The 20,961-nt window shown below is 35.1% G+C and overlaps 1 long non-coding RNA gene across 1 annotated transcript; it reads left to right on the top strand.

The window, feature by feature from the left end:
* Positions 1-10,130: 10,130 nt before the first annotated feature.
* On the top strand, positions 10,131-12,472 carry LOC123706640. Its single transcript, XR_006753415.1, has 3 exons — positions 10,131-10,294; positions 10,687-10,810; positions 12,269-12,472. It is a non-coding gene; the product is annotated as an uncharacterized LOC123706640 (long non-coding RNA).
* Positions 12,473-20,961: the final 8,489 nt, after the last annotated feature.

The following is a 20,961-nucleotide window of genomic DNA, read 5'->3' as shown; positions in this document are numbered from 1 at the left end:
AAACATCTTCTTTGAATCAAGCATCGCTCCTTATTCACTTTAGCGGATTAAGAGTACGCATGATACTAGGTGTAGCAGCGTCTCTCTCATCTAGTCACAAGTCTAGCAGTCTGGTAGGTTTTTACTTAGATTTTATTCAACAAACTACGAGATTACGGATAAAGCAGATGCGAGGAAAGCGTCAACTTTCATAGGTGCTAGGATGATCCCCGTTGTAAATCTGAATTCCAAAAGTTATTAGGTCACACTACAATCGCACACGCAAGGCTAGTGGCAGTGAGGAAAGCTGGTCATTGGCTTAATAGCTTATCTTTCGCCAAACACCAGTGCCAGTGTTGCCCTTTTAGACCCTGAATCACTTCGCATTGCCATCAGCCTCCGCTTAGGAGTGTCTGTACTCCCTATAAGTGCCCCTATGCCTTTAAAGTAAGTAGCCTTGAACACCATGACCTCAATTGCCAAAAGAGTCAGTTTGTCGATACCAGGTCGTTTCTCTCGCCACGACATCATGATCCTCTTACCTCCGTCAATGTTCCAGCCATTTTGGAGCCAACAGGCATCGCTAGAATCGATTGCAAGCGGCCGGATGGGATGTCGTTGATGCCTTGGAAGATGGGAGGGGCTTTGGTATGGGGTGCTACTTGTGTTGTTGTGTACGTTTGCCCCGTCTCACCTGTCTCGGACAAGCAAAAATGTTGGGGCAGCCGCGTTGGTGCTTTGATTTTATTCCCTTTGGAGACTGTTGACCCGTGGGGTTCAAGTGTACAGACGCTACTTAAAGATTTAATTTCGCGCCTGGTAGATAGTACCGGTGACCTTAGAGCTTTCCTCGCTCATCGAATAATACAACGAGGAAATACTGATAGCGTTAAAGGTATACTGCCACAGGGAACAAACTTTTCAAATTTGTTATAATTTTCTATTTATTACATTTTCATTCTTATTATTAATACATATATTTATGTTAAATATAATAGAGAAACTTCTAAATAAAGTGATGTTTTAAGCTACAGCTTAGTTGTAAGACAGGTCATGGATTCTCCCATAAGGCTAGAGGAACAACATTCAGAAACCTGGAAAGTGCTTAAACTTGTGCTTATTGCTATAATAAAAGCATTAAAATATTTCTTTTTTATAGTTAAAACAATTTTACTGTTAAGATTAACAGTAAAATTATATATATATATATATATAGCATAGATATGAATACGATGTATTTTTTATTAATATTACAATTTTTACTTAAAGCGTATCCTGTTAATGTGTAACTTATTCTAAATGTGCACACACATAAACTTCGGTGCTTTTTGATAATAATATTTTAGTTAATACTATAATAGTCAAACTCTTCTTACTTATATTTCATTTCTTTCCAGTTGTATGAATGCCATTAAATATGTTGCGGCGCATCCGATTATCTTAAACAAAATCAATTACCGAGGCTTTACTGACGAAAACAACTTTAACAATTGTAAACCAGTATAGATACCGGTAAACATCTTGAACAATTGTTCTTGCCTGCGCAGAAGCGGTTTTAGGTATCACTTCGGCGTGCGGCGGGAGAGTGACGTGTCGATCGCGTGATACGTAAATCATTTGACATTTGTGTCCCACGCTGTGTACGACCACTCCCTTGGATAGTGCTCAAGAAGTTTGCCGGTATCTGAAGCTTTCACTAAAATTTTGCAAAGTATTTAATGCTATGTAAGATATTTGTAAGAATCATTTTACAGTACCCCCCCCATAAATATTGTTTAAGGCCAGTACGCCATTGCGACGTCGCCAGCTACGTATCTGGCTATCCGTGGCTTCTTTGCCAACAGCTGCCCTGTCAGTCAATTCTCTCATGTTTCGTATAGAGAGTGGACGCTCTAGGCTTGCTCGTATACATTTTTTGGCGACGTTAGCGTGCCAAGTATCCGGATTCCACAAAGAGAACCGTTTGTCATGGCGCACTTCCAAATTGCCGACATTGACAAACAGAGTTATCTGACATACATTTCAGTACAAATTGTTTGGATACGTAGCCAGCGACGTCGCCAAGGCACCCCGGTGAGTTAGCGGTCTAAGTATGTCAGGTTTACAATCAGATACCGTTATCATTTAAAGCAATTGTCTATTTTCTGAGAGCCCAGATTTTCTAGTAATATATATTCTTACTTACAATATGGTGTGTTAGTTCTACTAACTTACTTAGAAAATAAAATGGAAAATAATTATATAAATGGAAGTTACTTCTTTCGTTGTTACACAAATCGTACATAATCGTATTAAACCAAATTGACCTACCTTAGCAACTAAAGCCCTATTCAGAGTACAGACGCTAAATGGCGAAAAAGTGGATCGACTGAGCATCGTCAAACGAAGAAATAAATGGAGCTCATTTGATATATTATCCTCGTGATATTTCTTTTTCAGACTGGCGATTAAGTCTTGAGTTTCTTGCAACTAAAATATAAATTTAAATATTATTTATTTATATTAAAAAGACAAACGTGACAAGAAAACGTGTAATTTAAACATATTGGTTTCGAAGATATGTCTTACTAAATGTTTATAAACTATTTGTTTGCTAATGTTCTTTTGTTCTTAAGTAAAATAGAGTTTTTAGCAGTAATGGTCTAAGGGGTTCAGCGAGCCTCTCTCATCTGGTGGGTTGGAACCGTAGCTTTGCACCAATGACTCTGTCTATGTGAGCTAGTAATACGTGCTCGTAAAAAGTTCGCGAGGAAACCGTTTTTAAGGCAAAAAGATAAGGGTGTGTATCAGTCATATAAAGCATATAGGTAACATGCTTAATAAGTGTGCAGTGTTGGAAAAGTGGCTTTAGCGTGAGACATACATCCTTGAGTTCGTAGGTTCGATTCCCGGCTGTGCATCAATGGACTTTCTTGCTACGTTCGCATTTAACATTCGCTCAAAAGGTGAAGGAAAACATCGTGAGGAAACCGCGTTGCCTTAGACCCAAAAACTTGACGGCGTGTGTCAGGTATAGAACGCTGATCGCCTACTTAGATTGACATATGGTCATGAAATTGATACGGAAATCTGAGGCCCAGACCTAAAAGGGTTGTAGCGCCACTGATTATTATTATTACATGCTTAATATAGAAATTTGAGGTCAAAACCTTAAAGGGTGCCACAATTTTTTGGTAATCAGTGTTTAATGATTTTGTGATACTACTAACATCCACAATGTTCTACAATGACAAAAACCATGATGGCACAAAATTATCTTCGTCCGGTATGGTTCATCGGTATGATTTACCTGGCATTGAATTTGATGAGGTCCCTCGCAAAACAGAAATGATTTCCCAACAATTTGGATACACCAGAATATCTCCAAGATGCTTGTAAGCACAGAATATCCGTCTATAAATGAACAAGATATTGGTAGGACCATATATAAAAATCTTCGTCTTTTTAGATTTTAGTTTCTCTCGACGAAGCCTAACTTTTTTATTCATAAGAAATTAACTGAACTAATAAAAGAAATAGTCATCTGTCTCTTATCATCACAACGTAAAAATATTTTGACACAATGAGGCTAATGTGTATCTAATTTATAGATTATTACAATTGTAATAATTTTTTCCATGACTTGATTTTTTAGCCAACAAATATGAAGTTTGAATGTTGGCTAAAGCAAACACCACATACTAACCAATATAGTCCATAAGAACGACATATTTACACAATACTACTACTACACAACTACAATAATTAAGCACAAATACAGGATTTCGTTTTTGATTTATCTACTTACCAAAATTCTCGTCATGGGCGGCATAATGCAAATAAACATAGTCATAGGCCCTAGTCATAAAACGTAGAAGGTTACCCATAATGTATAAAAAGGAGCCCATTTCCCCAGTCTCCATCACTATCTTAATAACATCAGTTATTATCGTATAGGAATTAGTAAGTTTGCGAATTTTCTCAACTGCATCTCCATGGCTGAACTTTTGGACTGAGAGCCAAAGAGAAAATAAGTTTTCATAAGGTAATGGTTATTTACATAAGTTTATTATCAATCTTCATAAATATTTATAATATATGACAAAAATTTCCTTAGTGTCAGGATATATATAATTTAATTTAATATTTTAATGATATTATTTATTTTTTATTTTTTACTTTACCTTCAAACCTAGACCCAATCATGTAATTGTTTCGCAAAATTAGTCTTTTGTCCACGTCTGAAAAAATAATCAAAATCGGAAACCACTTTAATTAGGCACTTATCAAAACGACTTATTGTTTTGATAAGTGCCTAATTAAAGTGGTCGTCTTATTTGACAGTTTTTATTCATTATTTTGTCAGTCTCAGATAAGTTTCGTTTTAACGAAAATTTTAGTAACAGTATTTTCATTGTATTCTTAAATGCTGTTGTTTATGCTGGTACGTAAAATTATAATTAACAAACAGTTAAAAAACTACATCTCACAATATTATAATATTTATATACTGGTTAAAAGTCAGTTGTATGAAGTGTCACCAAAGAGTTTAATTTTTTTGCTAAATGGCAAGCAATTACTTTAGACAATGACTTGAATGACTAGTGACAATGAATGGTTGTAATATCTATGGCCGCGCCATTTTATCGTCATTCATTCGTTTTATTACATTATACTTTTATATGTTACTTAGCAATGTCAAGTCAGACATGTCAATCACTGGGCCAACGAGGTAGTTGAGATTGTACACGGGTTGCAATAATTTAAACATACCTCCTTCATGCATAAGCTTTTTTAGTTCTTCATTCATTATATTCGTAGCGGTATGTACACGAAATATTAGTATTATGAACAAAAACGAGTAACTGACTGCACACATACTATAGCAGAATAAAATAATAAATTTGTACAAAAAGGACACTGAAACAAAAGCCTAATTTTAATAGAAATGTAGATACTGCCGTGGTGATTACGAGATCTAGTATGGTAATCTCTCCTATTGTAACATTTTGTATGTTAATGTGGCATAACTTATTGTGCTGTTTTTTGAAATTTAAAATATTTTAATAAAATCGGAAGCCACTGCATAGTTAGTTGTTTCTGTCGAGTATGGAGCATACTCCATACTTACAGTATAAGTGCATATACTTGAACGATGTTCTGATTTCTATTCTATTTGTATTGGAGATGTATCCCGTTAGAATAAAATAAAATTACGACTAAAAAATTATCTTAATTCACAAAAACATTAGGCACTACTAATTATACCATCCGCAGCAACAGTCTGAACGTATTTTATCAGGTACGCATTGCGCTAAATATGGCCTTGTATTAGTCAACTAATTAAAAAACTTACAGTACGTGCATTTATCCAAATCCATACACAACTTTACCGAATGTGCGAATAAAGCAATTACTATAGTTATTAAGTAGACAGTTAACACTTTACATTTAAATAATTCCTTTTTATCTGATTCCTTAGTTCTTATTAATATCTGTAAAAATGATATTTTAGTACAAATTTCGTAAAATTTGGAATGTTGTTTTGTGCAGAAGATATACAGTACCTTTTCAATATTCTTTAAACACGATATCCAGGAATAAATGCGGGTTGGTGCGGTCAAAACAGCCATATTTATATACAACAACGTTAATGCTGTATAAATTAAGTTTATTCCAGCCCATATATTGCAAGAGCTTTCTGTAATGTGCTTTATCTGTGTATATAGTGAATAGAAGAAAACGACATCTGAAAAAACGTACATCATGAAGTCCATGCAGTAACTGTGGACATAGCGAAAACCTTAGATCGGGTGTGGCACAGGGCACTTCTTTTGAAGCTTCCAGCCCTTGTAAATTTATCCACACATGGAGTACCGTTCTCACTTCTGGATCTCCCCAGTACAAGCTTTTTTCCTCTGGACTTAATTCAACGAAGAGCGGTTCGAATCGTCGACAACAAATTCCTTTCCAAGCGGCTTGATACCTTGGTGTTGCCTACATCTCGTAGGGTCACTATGCATTTTCTACCGAATTTACATCAGAGGAGGTGTTCAGACCTGCAGCTGAGTTTCATCATCAGACGTCAAAGCAGAAATCGAAATTCCACCCGTAACACCTCGACGTACGTCAGTATTTTTACCCATTTAAGTATTTCCGAACCACTTTGACTTAGGGTCTTTAAAAAAATGGGCGTATCAAATGTATTACCTTAAAAGGCTGGTAATGCACTCGCTAGTCCTGTGGCATTGAGAGTATCCATGGGTGACGGTACGTGGGTAACACTGAAAATGATTAAAACTGGCCAGTTAGAAATATTGCTAATGAAAACTTTTTTGAATTTCAATTTTAGAACTCTTTAGTAAAATGTAACCTAGCGCGAGAAAGTTACGGTCAATGATTTATTATGACTTTCATTGTGGGCTTACTCAACAACAAAGCTTATCATAGTTGGCTGCGATTAGCACTTTTTAATGAAGCCTCATCTCGTGCCACTATTTACAATTGGTTTAACGAGTTTAAGCGCGGACGTAGCAATCTCAATGATGTTATGAATCACGAATATTTAGGCGTCAGGAAGCTATGTACCAGATGGATTCCTCATACTTTAACCGACGACTAGAAACACCTTCGCATGGACTGGTGTCGCCAAATGTTAGATAAGTTCAACGGCGATGACTCAAATGCTTTATTTGACCGTCACAGGTGCTGAAATCTGGATATATTGCTACGAACCCGAAACCAAAAGACAATCAGCTCAGTGGGTGTTTCCTTTCGAGGATCGGCCAACTAAGGTAAATAAACGAAGAAGTCAAGGAAAAAAGATGATTGGTCGAAAAGGTAATTTTACGACAGTTGTGCTAGAAGATAGAAGGACAGTTACTGCAGACTGGTATGTCAATCGCTATTTGCTTGTTGTCTTGGAAAAAATCGACAGCAGCGCCTTCGAAGCAGGATCCTCCTTCACCACGACAATGCTTCAGCGCACTCCGAAAAACGGACTGTTGAATATTTGACTATGACAGGTGTTGAGGTAATGAGTCATCCGCTACACAGTCCTGACCTGGCGCCCTTTTTTTTTTAATGAGGGGAATGTATTTCCGCACTGAGTGTGGGACTCGCTCTAAAAGCCCTACCCACTAAACCCCTCCCACCAATCAGGTCACTGTTGGGGTAACTTGGGGTCGCGTAAGCATTCTACCAAGAGACCCCGTGACTGGCTGCTAAAGCAACCATCTTTCATTACATTGCAATCGCCTTACAAGTCTTTACAGTAGGGTTGCAATTTCTTGCACCCAACACGTGATTCGCCGGCATGTTCTCGCTCGCACATAAAACGCAATGTGGTGCTTCGTCACATGTGACAGATTTGTGTCCAGCTTTTCCGCACCTATAGCACAGATTGCTACGGTATGAGCAAGACGCCCGTGTGTGCCCTAATTCCAAACATTTATAGCAGCGCAGTGGGGGCGCTTTTAAAAGAACTACCTCCACCAAACTCCATCCAATTATGCACTCTCCTTCCAGAATTCTTTTTGCTAATGCAACCGGGCATAGTACAAGCAAACTTCTTGTTCTGTAACCCCTTTCAATGTCTTTACACCTTATCAACTCTGCTGCGCAGTTTGCCTTATTCGACAAGGCAGCAATTACATCTTCGGCAGTAACTGCGTCGTCAAGACCTTTAACCCTCAGACACACCGTTTTTTCTGGCCTACTAACTCTCGCCATTGTAGACAGTGCAACTTTTAATTTACTGGCGAGTAAATCTGCCTTTTCTTTATATGCCTCGCCTTCTATTTCAATAAGACGCCCATCTGCTACTGCCCGCCTGATGTTTATGTGACTTATGCCTAACTCAGGTAAAGCTACACTCTTCCTCGCTTTGTTAATACTTCAGCATACGTAACACCGTTTTCCTCAGCTTCCTTTTCTAATGTCACTAGTACTGCTGCTGACCGGGGCACAGTGAGCAATGCCTCTTCCTTGGGCGGGACCGCCTCATGTTGCACTATCCTTTTACCTTTTTTCCTCGATACAACACTAGCCCAACAATCTGGGCGTGTAGTTCCCTCCGGTGGGGTCTTTAGATCCAACGATTGATTAACTGCTGTTTGGTGCGACTTTGACTTTAACTGTTCAGGTAAAAGCCTATTATCTATATTCGCGAAGTTTTTCTTCAAAAGTGCCTCAGTTTAATGCATAATTTCGCTTTTCTTTCCCAAATGATTTTAAAACTTCCGTTAGCCCTTCGGCACCATTATCAGACCGGGCAAGAAGCTCCTTCTGAAGTACCTCTATCACTTTCTTGGATTCTTCCAAGCGCATCTTTACACGAGTATACTTCGCCTTTAGGCGAATAACGTCTTCCGATTAATTTTGTAGAGGAAGATATTCAGCTAATTGTTTGATATCCCTCGCTGCCGCTTTTATTTCCTTTACATACTTTGGTTTTGTGTTTCCCGATTTTAAAGCAATCACGCCAATCCTTTCAGATAGGTGAAAAACCCATTCCTTTATTTCCTCCACCGACGATTCTTCCTGTACCTCTGATTCCGGCACTATGCATGGTGTCGCTTTTAATGCTTCACGTACCTTACTCAAGCCTACAGTAGCAACTTGGATAGTTTTTCTCCATTGTGTCTCCTCTGTTTCCGTGTCTGAACATCTCATCTCCCCGGAAGGTAGGCAAGACTTGTTTCGGGATCTATTACTCATTTGAAAATCTTCCATTTTAAACAATTATGTGCTAAACACAAAGAAAGCAACAATATTGTTCAACTAGTTCGCCTTCATTAATAAATAACGACATTTTAAACCACTCACTAATAAACGTACTCAACTGAATATTGTATCACGCCCACTCGCTCGGAGCACTCAACCGGCAACACGTCTTATCTGGTCGAGCGCCCGACGCCGTTCTGACCTGACCCTACGACTTTCATGTATTCCCAAGAACTAAGGATAAAATTCGAGGTATTCGCTTTACGAGCCGTGAAGATGCGGTGAAAACGAAAATGCCATAGAAGAGACCCACTGTTTTTCTCAGTGGTTCCATCGAATGCGACGATGTGTAGGGAGGAACGGAGATTACTTCGAAAAACAATATAAGTATTGGCAACTTTCTACATTAAGCCGTTTTTCATTTTCTAAACATTTTCAGTGTTACCTAGGTATCACTTAATATCAGATGAGCCTCCTTTTCCTTAAAAAATATGAATATTTTACATAATTTAACTAATAATTTTAAAATTATAGTAATATCACATACTTATGCATGGTAGGATGGTAAATAATCCATAGTACTTTTGAAACGTTGAGACTTTTGGTTCAGATGACATTATAAACGGAAATGTACCAAACAAGCGGGAAAATCGGCCAATATATTTAAATAAGCCATAATAGCCCCACTCTTCTATTGTGGAAACCATCTTGCTTCTACGAAATATAAACATTAAATATACAAAACAAATCAAATAAAAATACTGATGAGTACTTATTTTAAACGGTATTATCCTCAATACTTTCCGAAGGTGGTTTTAACTGCGAAAGAATTGAATTCGTACGTAAGTATCAGAGATTTCATATTTCGAATCTGAAAGGGTGGGACACAGTTATTGATTACGCATGCGCTTTGGTAAGTTTTATCCCTATCCTTACAATCCTTCAATCCAATATATTCCCACAACAGTGTAGATTTCTACCAAAGACTGGTCGTTAACCTTTAAATAATAAGTATAAATGTGTATCCACTAACCTGATTTTTGGAAGATGAAGTTTATTTTTTGTGCTCTCAGTTTTTTATTTCTGGGGTTCTTTCTTAATAAGTTGTAAATTGCATAAAAATCCTTACAAATCCTTTAACAGTCTAGTAAAAAATTAATTATAAGCTTGAATTGGAATACGGAAACACTCTGCCTAAATATTCTACTAAACTTAGAGTAACTACGGCTTGGTCATTGGCTATTCGTTTTGTTGTTGAGTATGTACTTGGCAAAGTACGCATAATTTATAATAACCTAAGAATTTCAAATTGAAGAATAATTCATAAGGAACTTCCATTTTGACGTACCAAATTGCTTCAATAAATATTTGTATAGGGATGTGAATTTAACATCGATTTTTTGATATTATCCTAAACATTTTATTGTTAATTTTACAGGTGTAAAGCTCCTAGAATCAAGCCCTGATGTGAAACAGATTTACGATGATCTTCTCTATAATTATAATAGGCTTATTCGCCCAGTTCAATGTCAGTGACATATTAACTGTGAGACTTGGAAGCTATCTCAACTTATGGAGGTCAAACTAAAGAATCAATCATGGCAACCAAACGGTGAATACCTTGAATATACTAATTTATACTTGTGTAGTATTGGGATTGTTAATCACTTTCAAAAATAATTATTATAGCCCAGTAAACCATCCCTTGAAAGGGGTGATGATGAGAGGCGGCCATAGCAATCTGCCAAAAAAATAGTTATTTGATCGTAATCGTTGTAAACATAAAAAAAATAGATTAATATGTAATCATTTGAGAAAACCGTTTTTGTTTTTTATGTGTGTTGTATATACTTATGATTATAAGTATGCTGTACATTTTTGTCGTAATCAATGGTATAGGATTAATAAATATTGAAATGAATTTTCAAAACCAAAACAAGAGGAAATGTTGGTTCTTTTAACAATTAACGATTTTTTTTATAAAAGAAATGTCAATGTTTTCAGAAATGGCAGGATTACAAGTTAACCAAGGACCCGGATGACTACGGCGGTGTTGAGATGTTGTACGAATCCTCGGAACACATTTGGTTGCCAGACGTAGTATGTTAATTGGGATGGAAATTATGAGGTATCTTTGTTTTTCACTTTAAGCTCACAACAAAGCATGGTTATTAACAAGCAAACGTTTTTACGAGGTTCACTGATCATAATTGGCAATAGATAAGTAGATTCTTTCCGGAATTAATTGTTGTTTTTCGTTCATAGGAAATAAATCATACAACCGATGATTGATAGTTACTTAAGATAAAGATTACCGTGGAGTAATTCCACTTCGACGACCAGACGTGCTTCATGAAGTTGGTTTCCTGGATTTATAATGACGCTAAACGAATAGTTCTAAAAGTATATCAGTCAAATTCGTTGTTAAACTTAGTGAGATAATAAATCAAAATTCAAGGACAGGATCAGTTAGAATCACGCTTGGGCCAATCAGAGCGTCCTACTATTTTGGTTGCTGTTTGTACTTGTAGACTTGTGAATTTTACAAGTAATTAATATGACTATCATTGCTGCTATGGAGGTTTATTTAATTTAAGTAAAAAAAGACGTGTAAAGGCGACACGACATTTTTTTTGGAAACCAGTCCATTAGTTTTTGTGTGAAGACATTACAAACATACATACAAAAACAAACAAACTTTATAATATTAGTATAGATAGATTTTTGCTTACCATCTTTTAAGGGAGCCAGATGGTTACGTTAGTAGGCGACATCGATCGCCAATACTTTTCGTACCATCAGCGAAAACTAACTTCACGAAAACACACATGACACAATGTATGAACATAGTTCATGAACTGCATAGATTAACAGCCATTTTAAATTGTGTGTTGAGTAAACTTATACAAGGTCAACTTAATGTTAATTCTGAAACTGTAAAAATGTTGTGTTGTTTTTTCTGCAAGGATGTATTTTTTTGTATGTGTTGCCGCATTCTGTAAAGGTAGCTTAATGACATGACATAATACTATGACTATGTGTGTCGATTACTTCCTACCGTGAATCAGGAAGCCGGCATCAGTCATTCTCTTTCTTATTGCCCAACCCAATACTATCTTATATGGGGTATAGAATGGTAATTTTGGAATATTTTGATACAGTTAAAATCTTTACGGCTTCTATCTTTAAGGCTTTACGGAATTTGAGTTAATAAATAAGTGAGTGTTTTGATACTTATATTACTTTATTTGGTATAGTGATAAATATTTATTTTTTTATACGGTTATATTTAAATTAATTTATACTAATAAGCGTAATTTATAATCGTATATAAAGCGTAAGTTATACTGTAATTAACGGAATTATTTCCACTTGTTACAAGCGAAAAACTTAAGAAAATCCCATAACAGTTAGAAGAGTACCAAGTTCCTATTTCTACCCTTTTAGCCTGTGACCACTACCCAAATATCCAGCAGACGGTAAGGTTATTTCTTCTGGAGTTGCATTAATTAGATTAAAAATAGTAGAGTGTATGATGTTAATCAAAAGTTATTAGATTAGTGTATATTGATGTATCTGGTTTCAGGTAGTGAAGATTACGAGAAATCCAGAAGAAAAATGAAAGTTGTTTACAGGATTATTTTTAGGGATTTTAGGTGTACTTAAAAGGTTTAGTAAATAAGTTATAAAAAGGCTTTTAATATTACCATATTTTTATTTAAATTATTGAAAGACTAATATATAGCTTTAATCCGTTATAATAATACATAGCTTTAATCCGTTGAAGAAGTGTTTTTCTTAATGTGTAAAAGCTATTTTAACAAAAGACAATACTTAATGAAATAATTGATATTATTCTACAAACGGAATATATAAGGGTATAACAAAAATATATATATATCAGTAATTTATACAATTTATATTGTACATTCAAGATAAAGGATTCTATGAGCCGGAGTCCGGGGCGTGTCAATGTTTGACACAAATTAATATTAATTTAAATGATTTTAGAAAAATGTGAAAACTCTCACGTCTATTTGTTTTCAAAATATTTCTATTAATTGCTATATAACTACAGTTGTAACATGTAACTAATATATAGATAAGTAGCGTCATAATTTTAATTTATTTAATGCTAATAAAAGAAATACAAGTATTTATCTTATATTTTTGAGGTACATCAGCTGATTATCGATTATCAGTGCGTGGTTCCGCTTTCGCCGTGGTCGCTCAGCTGGTGACTTCCATGTTTACCTTACACATAGGTGGCCAGAAGCAATTGAGTCTAAGGGGAGGAGCTGGCGGTAATTTTGGACATAGCGAAGCCTTCGATCGGGTGTGCCACAGAGGACTGCTCTCAAAGCTTCCAACTGATGATCTCTGATCAACTCTCGGGGACCCCGAGAAATTATGCAACTGGATTTCCAGCTTTATCGCTGATCGGCGTATAAAGATCGTCATCGACTAGACTAGATTAGTAGACTAAATCTAGTCCAATTTAACCCCAAAACACAAGTTTGCGCGTTTTTCGCTAAAAAACTACTCCTCTTTTCGATGACACTCTCCTTGAAGCCTCAGCTACCATCGGCATACTAGTACTTCACCAAGCCACCGCTTGCAACTCTGTAAAGCGCAAATTGGGCCCTACTTGGAGTACTGTTCTGACGTCAGTGCGAGAACACCCCAGTACCAGCTCCTTTTACTTGACTGTATTCAACGATGACCGATTCGAATTCGAATAGTCGATGACCAGTCACTTTCCGAGCTTTATCCCTTGGCGTTGCGTAGAGATGTGGGATCTCTGTGCACTTTCTACCGTATTTATCATGGGGAGTGTTCAGAGAAGTTATTCGAAGTTAACCTGCAGCTGAGTTTCATCATCGGACATGAAAGTCGTATACAAAATACAGTCCGTATCACCTCAACTTCCGTTCTTCCACAACTGAGCGTTTCTTAAGGCAGTTCTTTACTCACCACCACTAAGGCTGGCAACACACTTATGATCCTTCTGACAATGTGAGTACCAATTAACATCAGGTGAGCCTTTGCCGTTTGGTACATTTATTTTATGATGCTTTATTCAAAGCAATTTCCTCTTAACTTATCCTAAATGTGCACACACATAAACTTAGGTGCTTTTTGAAAATAATGTGTTAGTTAATACTATAATAGCCAAACTCTTCTTACTTATTTGATGTTTCATTTATTTCCAGTTGTATAAATGCCATTAAATATGTTGCGGTGCATCCGAGTATCTAAAAAAAATATTCTATTAACGAGGTTTGATTGAAACTGACGAAATGTAATGGCTACCCTAAACAATTAAATAATCATAATCTTAATTCTGTGTGTCGAGAATCAGTCTTGTTTCTGAATCTTATCTTTGCAAGTAAAACCAGTAGCTTTCACTTAAATTTTGAAACCTTTTAGTGTGTTTAAGAATGGCACGTGTATAATTAGTCGTTTCAGTTAAATGCTTTGACTATGACTATCGCACTATAATAACATTTTGTTATTTAGTTTAAAAATATATTTTACTTTCCGAAGCTCTGAAGATAAAAAAAGAACTTTTCAATTTCCTTAAAGCCCAGATATTCTAAAACATCTTTTATACTTACATACGATATCGAATATTTGTATAGTATATATATATATATATATATAGTAGTTAGTTAATAGTTTTACTTAGCTAAAATTAATGCTTTGAGTCATACTAATTTTGTTTTCCACGTGCAAAAGTAATCAAATATGAATCCTTCAGTATACCTATGTAGTTTCATCAACGGACGTTAGAACAATACGAAATTTCATCCGTATAACCTCGACGTCCGTCCTTCTACAACTGAGCGTTTTTTAAGGAAGTTTTTGCCGCGCACCATCATTTTGTGAAACCACCTATCTACTGAAGTAGAACTAATTCGCCTCCGGGTCCTTCAAGAAAACATCGTTCCAGTTCTTAAAATGCCGCCAACGCAAGCCCTCTGCCATTGAGAATGTCCATGGGCGGCGGTATCACTTAACATCAGGTAAGCCTCCTGCCCGTTTGCCCCCAATTCTATAAAAAAATCTAGATAATTGTATGAGATGAAAGTAAATTGTTAAGTGGTTCGTATTTCGTCGTATATTCGTCGTATTAAACCAAATTGAAAATAAATACCTACCTTAGCAACTAAACCCCTATTCAGTGTAAATACGCTCAGCGGCGAAAAAGTGGGTCGACTGAGCATCGTCAAACGAAGAAATAAATGGAGCTCATTTGATATATTATCCTCGTGATATTTCTTCTTCAGTTTTGAGACTAAATCTTGAGTTTCTTGCAACTGAAATATTATTTTAGTTCGTAAAGGAAAAACAATTGTAAAAACAAAACATGTAACTAATAATAAAATTGATAGATTAACGCCGTACGGCGTTGGAGTTTATTTAAGGACAAATTACCTTGACTACACTTACCTGTGTAAACAACATACTTAACAACTGAACTAAACGGTACAGGTGCCGTAGCCTTGAGTATTTATAATGTATGAACTGAACTTTTCAGTTCTATGTAGATTTAATTTAGAGAAAGATACGGTAAAAGCATTTTTAAATTAAATGCAGTCATCACAACACACCTCCATCGATTATTATTTACCATCAAGATTATTATTTATCATCTGTAAACCTAAACATCTGTTATCACTGTGTCGGGGCACTTCCAAATTTAAATGTTATTGCAGGCCGGATTTTTGATGAGGTAACTAAATATTTGAACTTTACTTACAATTTTTTGTTCTTAACTAAAATATTTTTATAGAGAGTAAAATAGTGGCAGTAGTGGCTGAGCTCGTAGGTTCAAACCTCAGTGTGTGCATCAATGGAATTTCTGACTATTTAAGCTTTTATACTTGCTCGTACAGTGAAGGAAGCCGGCTTTAGACCCAAAAAGTGGACGGTGTGTATCAGTCACGGTATGCTGATCACCTAGTTTGCTTCAGATAAACATTTGAGGCCTAAACCTTAAAAGTTATATAGCCATTGTTTTTTTGGTTATCATAGGAGTTTAATGTTTTTTTATGATACTACCAACATTGTGGTCCTATAATTACTGTTAAATAAACACCATATTGGCATAAACTATTTAGGAAGTTCATCTTCGTCAGATTCGTAAATACATACCATGCTGTGAATTTGATGAGGTCCCTCGCAATAAAGAAATGATTTTACAACGGTTTGTGTACACCAGAATATCTCCATCATGCTTGAAAGTATGATGTGGTAGTCTATAAATTAAACAAGGTATAAGTTCGACCGTATATCAAAATCGTATTGAAGCTTCACACGCAGGAGTAATAGTTCGCACTCTCGAGTCTCGACTCTGTTTGAGCTAAGGCTTGAACCATCACATGTGTGACCTGACGTTGAACACACTCGTAATTTGTCATAATATGTAAGGGGGATTTGCGTCGCTATTCATGAAGCCCAACTCTTATATTCATAAAAAATAAACCGAAGTAGTAATAGAAGTACTCATCTGTCACTTTTCATCACAGCGTAAACATAAAAGAGCCGAAAGGGGGTAAATATCTTATTTAGAGATTATAACAATTGTCATCATTTTTTCAATGACTTGGATTGTTTAATCACATTGAAACTTCAACTTCAAAGGTAGTTTGTACATGATAATTCATCTATAAGGTCGATTAAGGTACGTGGAACACATCCACTTACGAACCGTTTCGAAGATTAAACAGGTAAACGGGTAAGAGGAGGCTCTTCTGAAGTTAAATGATTCCGCCACGCATAGACGCGAGTGCGTTGCCGGCATTTTAAGTATTGGATTTCTTTTATTGAAGGACCGATGGTCAAATTGGTTCGGAAATACTTCAGTTCGCAGCTGGTTCCACATTATTTCTTACTTTATACCTACTACTACTCGCGTGCTTTACAGCGTGCGTGGTCGTGAAACGGAAACGGTGGTCGGAAAAAATAAAAATAATGTAAAATAATTATAAGTTTATAATAATACATAGCTTCAATCCGGTTAAATAGTATTTTCTTTCAATGTGTAAAACCTATGTTAACAAAAGACAATATTAAGTCTATTATACCTACTTACCAAAAGTCATGTCCTGGAACGCAAACTGCCAATGAGCGTAGTTGTAGACCCTAGTCATCAATCGTACAAGTTTAGACATAATGTATAAAAAAATGCCTACTTCCCCTGTTTCCATCACTGTCTTAATTACTTCGCTTATTGTCATATACGCGTCAGTAAGTTCGCGTACTTTTTCAGCTCCATAGCTGCGCTTGTATGCTGAAAAATAGTTCCCATAATATTATAATTATTTTAAATATTACAAAGAAAATAGATTATAAAATAGTCAAATACAGTTAGTATAGTTCTTTGGTTCCCTGTGGCAGTGTGTCTTTACCGCTGGCAGCATTTCCTGGCTGTATTGCGATACTTATTCGTTGAACGAGCACCAGATAGATTATATTTTTATTATCAATCTTCATGAATGTATGTAATTAATAATACAAATTTGCTAAAAGGGTTTAAATCAAGATATAATTTATATTCATTAATTTACCTTTAAAGCTAGACCCAATCATGTAATTGTTTCGCAAAATTGGCCTTTTATCCACGTCTGTAAGAATTACATTATCAATAAAAATATAAACTTCGTAACCACTTTACATACTTTCGTTCTGATTTATTTTAATTATTTAATGTAACTGTTGAAATACCGACTTGAGCTATATATACATTATATATCTTCTGTGATGGTTTTTATTAATTAATTTTGAGTTATATGTATTTGAAAATCAATTTAATTTTAAAATCAGAATTCTTAATACTTATATGTATACAGTCGTTTACGATAATCCAGCAATATTTCAAAAAGTCTCATGATAACATCACTGCATTTCACAATACTATTGTATAGATCAATTGCATAAAGAGTTTTAATTTTTTTGTGCTAATTAGTGCGCCATTTCTTCTTATCTATGGCCGCGCCATTTTACTGTCTTTCATACGTTTTCTTACATTATACTTATATATGTTAGTTAGCAATGTCAAGTCAAACATGTGACTGGACCAACGAGGTAGATAAAATTGTACGTAGGTGTGTTAATAACACTAGTTGCAATAAAAAACATACCTCCTTCATGCAGAAGTTTTTTTAGTTCTTCATTCATTATTTTAGTAGCAGTATGTACCCGAAATATTAGTATTATGAATAAAAACGAGTCACAGGTCGTACACATACCATGAAAAAATGACATGTTAACTTTATAAAACACGCAAACTGAAACAAATGCCTAATTTAATAGAAATGCATTGACGTGGTGATTGGGATATAATGTCGTTATTAATTTAAAATTATATTTTGTCATACCAAGTAAAGTTCCTTATTAATCTTAGCCAGGCGTTGCGGCTTGCAGAAGATAGGGGCGAGTGTAGAAGTTTTATATTGGTAATGTATTATATACCTTATTTTAGAAAGTTCAAAACCGAAATACATAATTTTTCGAATATTGTGCATATGTTTGCAGGAGGCTCACCAGATGTTAAGTACAGTACATACCGCCCATGGACACTCACATTGCCAGAAGGCTCGCAAGTGCGTTGCCGGCCTTTTAAAATATGGTACGCTCTTTTCATTCCCTAATTCGAATTGTTTTGGAAATACTTCATTGAGCTGGTTCCACATAGTGGTGGTGCGTGGCAAAAATTGCCATAAAAAAACGCTCAGTTGTGGAACGACGGACGTGGAGGTGATACGGACAATGTCATTAGCATATCTTAAATTATATTTCTGTCCCGTCCCGTTCTCGAAGCATTTTATAAGCGTTCTGTTATTTTATAAGCGTTTGTCTCTAACATCCTAAACTAATCATAATATCGTATAAGCATTACGTTGTATGCGAAGGGCATACATCTTATAAGTGTCAAATAGTTAAAAAACTTACTGTATGACAATTTATTCAATTGCCTACACATATCCAAAGAATGTGTGATCATACAACAAAATATTGTTAAGAAGTAGACAGTTAACAAAATACATCTGAACAATTCCTTTTCTTCTGTTTTCTTAGCTCTTACTATTATCTGTAAAAATATTTTTTATAATATTTAATATATATGAGGCGTTTTGTGCAGAAGTTGAGTACCTTTTCAATATTCCTTAAGCACAATAACCAGGAATAGATACGGGTTGGAGCAGTCCAAACAGCAAAATTTACACACAATAGTGAAGATGTTGTATAAATTATGTATAGCAAACTCGAAATGTGAGAAGAGGTTTCTTTAATGTGTATAATCTCTCTATATGTTGAATAGACGAAAATAATTTCTGAAAATACAAAACTTTGACTTACAGCACTAAAAGGTTTAGACCTATTTTAACCTAAAACCTTTTGCAGTTCGATTTGCAAGACAAATTTACTGATAAGAGTGGTATAAGACTGTCATGTTTGTTAAAAAACACAATAATTTTTGTATCAAATTATAGTTTAAATGTAGTCATTCTAAATACGATGTTTTATAAATTTTAATATTACGTCAATAAAATAAAATCTTTTAATTGCGCTGACTGAGGCCAGGAGGTTTCTATGCGTTTACTAGTTAGTTAGTTTTAGATATAAAATCATGGATATTTTACATTTTATTTTGAATTTAAACTGTTTAAAATTATATTAATATTACACATACGTATCCATGGTAGGATGATAAATAATCCATAGTACTTTTGCCACGTTGAGACTTTTGGTTCAGGTGACATTTTGAACGGAAATATACCAAAGAAGCGGGAAAATCGACAAATATATTTAAATACGCCATAGTAGCCCCACTCTGCTAATGTGGAAACCATCTTGCTCCTAGGAAATATAAACATTAAATTTACAAAATTAATTAAATAAACTATTATACGATAAAACAATATGAATGTGAAACATTAACGCCGTGTCTGTATAGAAGGGGCTTCACAATAAAATAAACATGGCAAGCCTTGGAGGAGAGGATTCCTGATACAAACTAACTGAAAGAAGAAATTACTAACAGATAATAATGAAAAATAATAAGGATAAGTTGCAGTTTATTAAGTTATTTAAAAAACACCATATTATTATCATATAATGCCATTCAATTGCCACAAGGGAATTCTCTGAAAACTTCCGGCTTATTGAAAATTGAAATTGTGCAAATGGATCTCTAGATTTTTTGGCTCATCGGAATATCAAGGTCGCTGTCGACAGTGCGTATTACGACTTAAAACCAATAAATACTGCAAGCAACGTAATACGTCAAGCAACGTTCATTGCTATGTGGATGACAACTAATATTCTCGGGTTGGTTGTGGAGGACTTAATTCAGCTGGTTTCCTCAGGATTTGATCGCATTTATCATCCCTATAAAAATGCTATCCTTTCCAGCTCGATACCCTGGCGTCTTCGAACAATAAGGTCTTCGAATAGTACTAATTGATCACTATTAATTCTCCGGGTATTCTAGTCCAATTTAAGCGTCAATACGAAATTGCATTATCCACACAAAGGTACTAGCGGACTATATTACCTAAACAATATGTCATTTCAGATTCTTAAATAATAAGTGAATACCTAATTACCAGTTCTCCAGTAGTTAAAATATTGCTTTTCGTAGCACTTTCGTAGCACTGCACAAAGTCTACGCTTCATAGCGTTATATTTAGGTAAATTAGTTTATCAAAGTCAATAAATCTTGTTTAATGTATGTCTGAATAATTATTACAAACCATCCTAATGTATATTTAATGAGATTGACATAGTTGATTTTATCTATACGTTACTTTAAAGTAATTATATACGCGGTACATGTGACGCAAATTAAAATTCTATAAATTTAAGTATGTTTTACTATTTCTAATAAATAAAATATCGTCCTCCTCCCCATTGTCTAGCCCCCTTTGATACAAAATGGTCACATAGCCAGGGAAAATTAAACGGCAAACGGTCCCTTTGGATTGGACTTATTTGTTTTTATGAACAGTAACGGTTTAGATTATATAGAAAACTTGAATGTATATAGTAATTAATATGTATCACGACGATGTAATATGTCCATCATATGAAGTTTGATGTATATCAATAGGAATATATACGTATTGAAAAAACGATTAACATAAAAAGTAATCATTTATGTACCTTTCCTGGCTGTACTATAAACAATACGTATACTGACTAGTCTGGCCATAAATACCGATACCGATTTTTTCTTTTTTATCAAGATATTAATTATTTTAAATTTGGAAG

The sequence above is a fragment of the Pieris brassicae genome, chromosome 3 (genome assembly GCF_905147105.1).
Source record: "Pieris brassicae chromosome 3, ilPieBrab1.1, whole genome shotgun sequence".
NCBI lineage: Eukaryota > Metazoa > Arthropoda > Insecta > Lepidoptera > Pieridae > Pieris > Pieris brassicae.
The sequence above is the reverse complement of the archived record's forward strand: the minus strand, read 5'-3'. Positions and strand labels throughout refer to the sequence as shown.